Below are 8,589 nucleotides of genomic sequence, written 5' to 3'. Positions count from 1 at the left end.
TGGATAAGAAACAAATGTCTGTTGAATCAGTTGTCTGCTATAGTATTAAAGAAAGGTTTTTTTCAGTTTGAAGGGAAATATTATCATCAGATCAAGGAGATTCTGATGGGGTCATCTATGGCCCCATCAGTAGCCTTGCCTATATGTGGCAGCATTTGAGAATAAATTGATATATCCATCACGATTTGGGGTGAGATAATAAAATGGAAGAGGTTTATAGACTACATTTTTTTCATATTCACTGGCACACAGAAAAGATTGGAAGAACGTAAGGAATGGATTAATTCGTTGGATGAAAATTTAAAATTTGAATTCAATAAGTCAACAGCGAATGTCTTTTTTGGACATGTATGTATATAAGAATTCAGGTAAATTACATACGATGATTTACAGATAGGATCACTACATTAGAATTCTCTAGTTTTCATCCTAAGCAACTGAAAGAAAACATCCCAGTCAGTCAATTTTTGCGCCTTCGGCGCTTATGTACCACCATTAATGAATTTAAAATTAAAGCACACGAATTAACTCAGAGATTTTTAGCCCAGGGATATAAGCGGAAAATTGTGAAAAGGGCATTTAAACGAGATTTATAAAGAGAAAGGAAGTATTGAATGCGCAGTCGCGGCATTGTGGAAAGGTAAAGCAGTTGGGCTTTGGTGGAAGTTTGTGCTAAAATCATCAAGGTTAGTATGAAATTTTTAAAGAAAAGAGCAAGTAGTTGACAGAAGAATGTGTTTATTGATGATACATGTGGTTGTGCAAATATTTTGAGTAGTTATGGTGTTGGTTTGAAGAACTATTATGGTCGACGGAACCGTGGTTTGGTGATGGAAGAATACAGGCGGTGAACTGGTGTTAGTTAAAAACATGCAATGGAGGAGCTGAAATGGATGTATATAAAAGATAACAGAAGTTAAAAGAGGGGAGTGTGATGATTTCTTATATAGTCATGTTCGCTTTGGAAAAAATATTGGAAACGTGATGTAGCAATATTATAAATAGTGGTGACTAGGTCAATTGTGTGTTTGAAAAATGAACATCAATATAAGTATGAATAAATATGAGTTTGTAAAATGTTTTGAAGGGGTATAATAGTGATTATGTTTATATTGCAAAGAATAGGTTGGTGAAGACTGACAGTTCAATTAAGAAGTGAAGTTGGATGTTCCCTGAAAGTGTAAAGAAAAAATAATAGTTATATAGTGATCCCCTGAGGAAACCATCGGGTGAAACAGGAGTCTCTTGCCAGGAGTTTTTGAGAAGTACAAGGAAATATTTGGGGGGGGGGCTTTGAAAAACAGGGTCAATTTAGAAAAACAAGATACATTTTGTACAGTAGTAGGAAAGTGACAAGACATGTGAGTGTTTACAAGAAATGAACATTGTATTTTTAGACTGTAAGGGATATGTGCAATAAGTATTATTGTATTATATTGTTATTGGTGGTATGAGTGGATGTGAAATTATGTAAATGTTTTTAATGATATGTTTGTAATAAAGGAATAAATATTGTTGGAAATAGAAAAAAGGTATATATTGTATGATTCATATATGACCAATACCTGTAAATTACCCATATGCTGTAATTTATGCTCAACAGATGCTGTACCACACATGGATTGCCAGTTAGTGACAAAGCTATGACTAGAAAGTAGTTGGTAGTATACTTAAATAGCTGAGGTTTGCGGGTTTTTTTATTGCACTAATAGACATTAAAACAATTAGAACTTCTACTGTCTTGTGCAGCTCAGACTTATACATTAGCAAGGCTGAGAGAATACTAATTGTCTTCCCAAAAGAGATTGAGACAATTGAAGTAGACTTGGGTTTGTCTCATGTTGCAAAACATGGAGCAGTAACACTAAAAAGGCTTCTAATGCTCACAGATTCTTTTTGTTTGCATTAAAATAAATGTGGGATTTTTTTTACTGCGGGACCTTGATAGATGAAATGAATTATTTCAAACGAATTTCTTGGAGGCCAATTTCTAACGCTACTTGCTAGATAGATAAATAGGGACTTGGCAGCTAAGTGGCGGCTGCTGAATCTCTGGCTATGTTCAGCAGCCACCACTTAGCCAGATATCTTGGGAGTGGGCTGTTGGCAGATTGAAGCAGAGCAAGTTATCCAGTTATCTTAAGCCTTATCCTGGTAAAGTTAAACAAGTTAGACCTGATCAATAGCATGTCTAAAGTTATCTGGATGTAACTTATCTGGCTAATTAGAACATATCTGGTTATGCTGAATATCCCTTCTAAGTTATCCAGTTAACTTAGATAACTGTATATCTTTGAATATTACAGGTAGCAAAACTTCTCTAACTTTTTTGTTGCGAGGATTCAGTCAACTAAAAGCAATAAACAAATGAAAGACCAGAATACCTCTATTCCCTCCATAAATATTCAAAGGACATTGATGATTTTTTTAGTCTTAATAAATGACCTCATATAGGCAATTTTGAACGAACCCTTAATATAAGTGAGTGTGCTGAATAGCAAGTAGTTTGTATTTCACTAACCTCATGGCACAGAGTCGAGCAGTTTCTTCACTTTAACAAGCTAAGTAGCGATGATAAAATTGCAAAATACTACTAATATATTTATAGATCCAAGAATTCATTGAAGGACTCATGAATCTCACTAAGGTGAACTGACACATACAAAAAAGATTAAAAAAAAACCTTTGAATGACCAATGATTATACATTGAGTGGTAGTGAAATACAAACTACTTGCTATTCAGCACACTCACTTATATTAAGGCTTCGTTCAAAATTGCCTATATGAGGTCATTTATTAAGACTAAAAAAATCATCAATGTCCTTTGAATATTTGTGGCGGGAATAGAGGTATTCTGGTCTTTCATTTGTTTATTATATCTTTGAATATTGCCAGAGGATGTGGTTAGTGCAGTTAGTGTAGCTGGGTTTAAAAAAGGTTTGGATAAGTTCTTGGAGGAGAAGTCCATTAACGACTATTAATCAAGTTGACTTAGGGAATGGCCCCTGCTATTAATTGCATCAGTAGCATGGGATCTTCTTAGTGTTTGGATAATTGCCAGGTTCTTGTGGCCTGGTTTTGGCCTCTGTTGGAAACAGGATGCTGGGCTTGATGGGACCCTTGGTCTGACCTAGCATGGCAATTTCTTATGTTCTTATTTAATAATTTGTATTTCACTGATTCACAAATCTCAGTGGAATATAAAGTTTCCAGAGTTTGACTGCTTTTGAGTCAGTCAGTATATCAGTCACTTCGCTGGTGGATGGTTCCCTCAAATGTGTTGAGAGGAGTTAGTCTGGTCACGCCGTCCTGGATTTTGGTCAAGATGGATGCAAGCATCATGGACTGGGGAGCTCATTGTCAGGATCAGGTGGCCCAGGAGAGTTTGTCTCCGGAGAAGGCCTTTGGTCCAACAACTAACTGGAAACCAGGGCTATTAACCTGGTGCTTCTCCATTTCCTCCCACTGATCTAGGGGAGGGCCATGCGGGTCCTCTTGATCAACGTCACTTCTGTGGCATTTGTAAATCAACAGGGGAAAACTAGGAGTCGCAGTGTGTCGGCAGAGACATCCTTTCTTAGCATTCAGACAGGTTAATCCACACCAGTGGATTATGCACTTCTACCAGCAGATGGAGATGGAGCAAAGCTGACGTCACGGTATATATACCCCTGCTCTGACATCAGCCCGCCAGTATTCTCCATCTCCAGCAGATGGTGGGCGTGCATTTCCCTACAGGGGATTGTTTGTTAAAAAAAAAAAAAAAAAAGAGGAAGGGAGATTGTGTACATACAGTTTCTCCTGAGGTGATACCTTATGATCCCTCCCTCAGTCGCGTTCTCCTGAGGTGATATCTCATGATCCTTCCCTCAGTCGAGTGCCTTGGTCCAGTAGTCTGTTTTCCGGCGTGGACTTAGCTGGAGAGAACAGCTGAAAGGCCAGCGGATGCAGGAAGCCAAGTGTGGTGGTGAAGGCATTAGCCCTCTCCCCCCACAGCCAGAGACCGACTCTACTCAGCTGAGACAGGCTGAATTTAAGTAAGGATTTAAAAAATGAAAGAGAAGTAGAAGGAAATGAGAGAGAGATAATGTTTCGGATTCCTCTCACCCTCTTTTCTATTCTGGTCTCCGAGCTTTGGTGGGCCGATCCAATGTTTGCCTCTGCCTCCGTGAGGGGATAGGGCATCACAGCAATTTTGGTGGGTTGAGCGGCCTTTTGCATCCAATTGCAGTAGTGGCTGAAAGCAGATGATCTAAGGTAGAGCATTCCCTACAGATCAAAAAAGCAAACAATGTTAGGAATTATTAGGAAGGGAATGGTGAATAAAACGGAGGATATCATAATGCCTCTGTATCGCTCCATGGTGAGCCCGCACCTTGAATAATGTGTACAATTCTGGTCGCCGCATCACAAGAAAGATATAGTTGCGATGGAGAAGGTACAGAGAAGGGCAACCAAAATGATAAAGGGGATGGAACTGCTCCCCTATTAGGAAAGGCTGAAGAGGTTAGGACTTTTCAGCTTGGAGAAGAGACGGCTGAGGGGGGATATGTTAGAGGTCTTTAAAATCATGAGAGGTCTAGAATGGTAAATGTGAATCAGTTATTTACTCTTTCGGATAATAGGACTAGGGGGCGCTCCATGAAGTTAGCATGTAGCACATTTAAAACTTATTGGAGATAATTCTTTTTCACTCAACGCACAATTAAACTCTGGAATTTGTAGATAGTGTAGCTGGGTTTAAAAAAGGTTTGGATAAGTTCTTGGAGGAGAAGTCCATTACCTGCTATTAATCAAGTTGACTTAGAAAATAGCCACTGCTATTACTGGCAATCGTAGAATGGGATAGACTTAGTTTTTGGGTACTTGCCAGGTACTTGTAGCCTGGATTGGCCACTGTTGGAGACAGGATGCTGGGCCTGATGGAACCTTGGTCTGACCCAGTATGGCAATTTCTTATGATGATAGGATCCAGACTGCTGGATATGACGGATTTGAGCCTCTGAGATTAAGGGGTTCACTGTCAGGAGATGATAATGTGCAGTACCTGAATGTAATCCACTTTGAAGTGCTGAAAAAAGTGGAATATAAATCTAAATCATTGACTGGTATGCTTGCAGTTCATCGACCGCTTGCAGGATCAAGTGGACCGAGTAAGGTCAGACTATAGGATGACAGTGGTTTATGTCAATTGCCAAGGGAAACGCTAAAGGCCAGCAAGTGTCGCAGGACATAGACCAGCTCAGGGACTGGGTGAAGGTATTTCTTCAGGAGATCTCTATTTTACAGATGCCGGGAAAGGACAGTGTAAAAGCTGATTTTCTTAGCAGGCAGAGTCTGAATTGAGAGACTGGGAGATGTCAGATGAGGTGTGCCAGATCATAGTGGCCCTCTGGGTTCTAGTTTTTAGATTTCTGGCAATATCGCTCAATGCAAAGGCAGGAGTGGCCGGAAGGCAAACTTCTGTATGCCTTTTCCCTGTGGCCCATGTTGGGCAAAGTGATTCGAAAGATCAAAAGTCACATGGGATTGGTGCTTCTGGTGGCTCCAGGTTGGCCTGGGAGGCCGTGGTATACACTGGTGAAGTCTCCTTCCGGTTTATGATCCACAGGGACCTGCTGTGACAGAGACCTGTTCTTCACAAAGATCAGGCTTGATTTTGTCTTATGGTATGGCCCTTGAAAGGGCTCGGTTGCTGAAGTATGGATTTTGTTTTCCACCTTGCTTCAAGCGTGGAAGTTTTCCACTTCTTTAGCTTACTTTAGAGTTTGAAGTATGTATGAGACTTGTGTGAGGAACGAGGCGTACTTCCTCGGTTGTTGAAGATTCTGCCCAACAGAGACTGGAAGACTGGGCTTCCAAATGGCAGGTGAAATTTAATGTGGACAAGTGCAAAGTGATGCATATAGGGAAAAATAACCCTTGCTGTAGTTACACAATGTTAGGTTCCATCTAAGGAGTTACCACCCAGGAAAGAGATCTAGGCATCATAGTGGATAATACATTGAAACTGTCGGCTAAGTGTGCTGTGGCGATCAAAAAAGCAATGTTAGGAATTATTAAGATGGGAATGATAAATAAAATAATGGATGTCAGAATGCCTCTCTGTCGGTCGATGGTGAGACTACATCTTGAATACTGTGTGCAGTTCTGGTCGCCACATCTCAAAAAAGAGAGAGTTTCACTGGAGAAAGTGCAGAGATGGGTGACCAAAATAAGTGGCATAGAATGGCTGTCCTATGAGGTAAGGCTAAGGCAGGGGGATATGATAGAGGTCTACAAAATCATGAAAGGACTTGAAAGTTAATGTAAATTGGTTTTTTACTGTCTCAGATGATAGGAGTAAGGGGCACTCCATGAAGTTAGCAAGTAGCTCATTTAAAACAAATCAAAGAAAATTCTTTTTCACTCAGCACATAGTTAAGATCTTCGAGGATGTGGTTACAGCAGTTAGTGTAACTGGGTTTAAAAAAAGTTTGGATAATTTCCTAGAGGAAAAATTCATAAAGTGCTATTAATTAATAAGCGGTAGTAGCTTGAAATGCATTTAATGTTTGAGTACTGGCCGGGTACTTGTGACTTGGATTGGCCACTGTTGGAAACAGGATACTGGGCTTGATGGACCCTTGATCTGACCCAGTATGGCAATTCTTATATTCTTATACCACATTCCAAGAGTGGCATCATTGCAGGTCCATATTTTTATTTATTTGATTTATATTCTGCCTTTCAAAGCATATGGAATCACACTGCATTTACAGGATAGACTATAATTAATAATATAGTTGGAAATTAAAAAGCCCCACCAAGCACAGGACTGCCTCCCATGTTTATCTATAGTGTGCTGTATAAATCTAGCAACATTATAGACATAAGTGCCAGGTCTGTAGATACTTGAGCATTCCCAATATTGAAAGGAATTGTTATTGGGGTTCAGATTGAGGGAGAATCAAAAGAAATGCTATTCACAAAAATTAAAAAAACAAAAAACATTCCCCCTGTTTTATCCCATAAGACGTGATAGTGGCGAGGCCTGGTGGGAGTCGCATGTTACAAACAAGAAGTGATGGTAGAACACAGTTTAAGGTGGTGCACAGGTTGCCTGGCTTGGCTTACACAATCCTGGCTCCTTTTGCTCCTGGCATGGCTCTGTGGCTACCCTCCCAGCTCTTGATGTGGTTCTTTGGGTAGATCACTCACTCCCTGCTCATTGGAGCTACCTCAAGGATGTAGACTGGTATGCAACAGGCTGGTGAAAATAAATGCTCCCATATCCATGTCCGCTGGCACATATCCAGCTCAGCACGTGCTTCCTAGGGTTTGGGAGCCAAAAGGAGGAAGCACTGCATGCAGTTGCAGCCTCCTCAGGGGGAGATGCGTATGCAGGTGCTGGTAGGGGCTTGTATGAATCTTACAGCCATGGAACTGCTGCAGTGGAATCTATGAATATAGGGAAGAAGGAGCAGCCCCAGAAAGAAAATATGCTGGAGTTCTTGAAGGGCAGTGCAGGTTGATAATCCAAGCCTATGAGGGAGGGGGAATCAAAAATAGGGGAACCTAGCATCCTGTGAAAGGCTGAAGGATGAGATCACGGGGAGCAGGGAAAGGGAGGGGGGAAGAACCAGGGGTCACGCTTTGAAGCTCCAGGGAGGAAGACTCAGAACCAATGTCAGGAAGTATTTCTTCACAGAGAGGGTGGTGGATGCCTGGAATGCACTTCCGGAGGAAGTGGTGAAGACCAAAACTGTGAAGGATTTCAAAGGGGCATGGGATAAACACTGTGGATCCATAAAGTCTAGAGGATGTGAATGAAGAGAAGAGGCATGGGGGTGGCTTGCAGGAATGGCAGCTACTACCTGGAGATTAATACCCTTATTCAATAAACATACACATGGTTAATGCGACTCGAACATTGCTCTATGCTTCAACGGCAAGAAGAAATGTGGAAAAAAAGGATTTGCATTCACAAAAAAGCAGGGGAGTAGCTTACTTGTTGCGGTGGTTACTACCCCAAACCAAATAAGCCTAATACTTCACTTTCAATGCATATCCAGCATAGCTCTCTGCTTCAACAGAGGGGAATGAAGAAAAGAGGATTTATATTCAGACAACAACCAACAAGGACTGAATTACATAGTCTGGGTAAACAAATAAGTGTGGGAGTAACTTGCTTTTTGTGGTGGCTACTACCCTTAACCAATTAAGGGGGTCATTTATCAAAATGCGATAGGCCCTTAACGCATGTGAAAACATAAGGCCTATTTGAGAGAGAGAGAGAGAGAGAGACACTGGCCATAATGTCATTCCCCTAGGTAGGCCCACCTAGTAACTCGAGGTGGGGTTTAGGTATGAGTGTAGGGGGTTAGGGGCCACCTTGACATTCTACACATACAAACAGAACAGTGGTCTCTTGTGAAGATTTGATGACCTTCGGAGTGAGGAAACTCACTCCAAGATGAGATTTGGGCAATGTTCTCTCCACCTAGCTTGATGTTACCCAGGTAGAGAGTCCATCAAGCTAGGTCTGACACCTATCGCAAATTCTGATAATGTTATCGCAATGTGCACTAACTTAGTGCAAATTGTGA

The sequence above is a fragment of the Rhinatrema bivittatum genome, chromosome 4 (genome assembly GCF_901001135.1).
Source record: "Rhinatrema bivittatum chromosome 4, aRhiBiv1.1, whole genome shotgun sequence".
NCBI lineage: Eukaryota > Metazoa > Chordata > Amphibia > Gymnophiona > Rhinatrematidae > Rhinatrema > Rhinatrema bivittatum.
Note: the sequence above shows the minus strand (reverse complement) of the source record.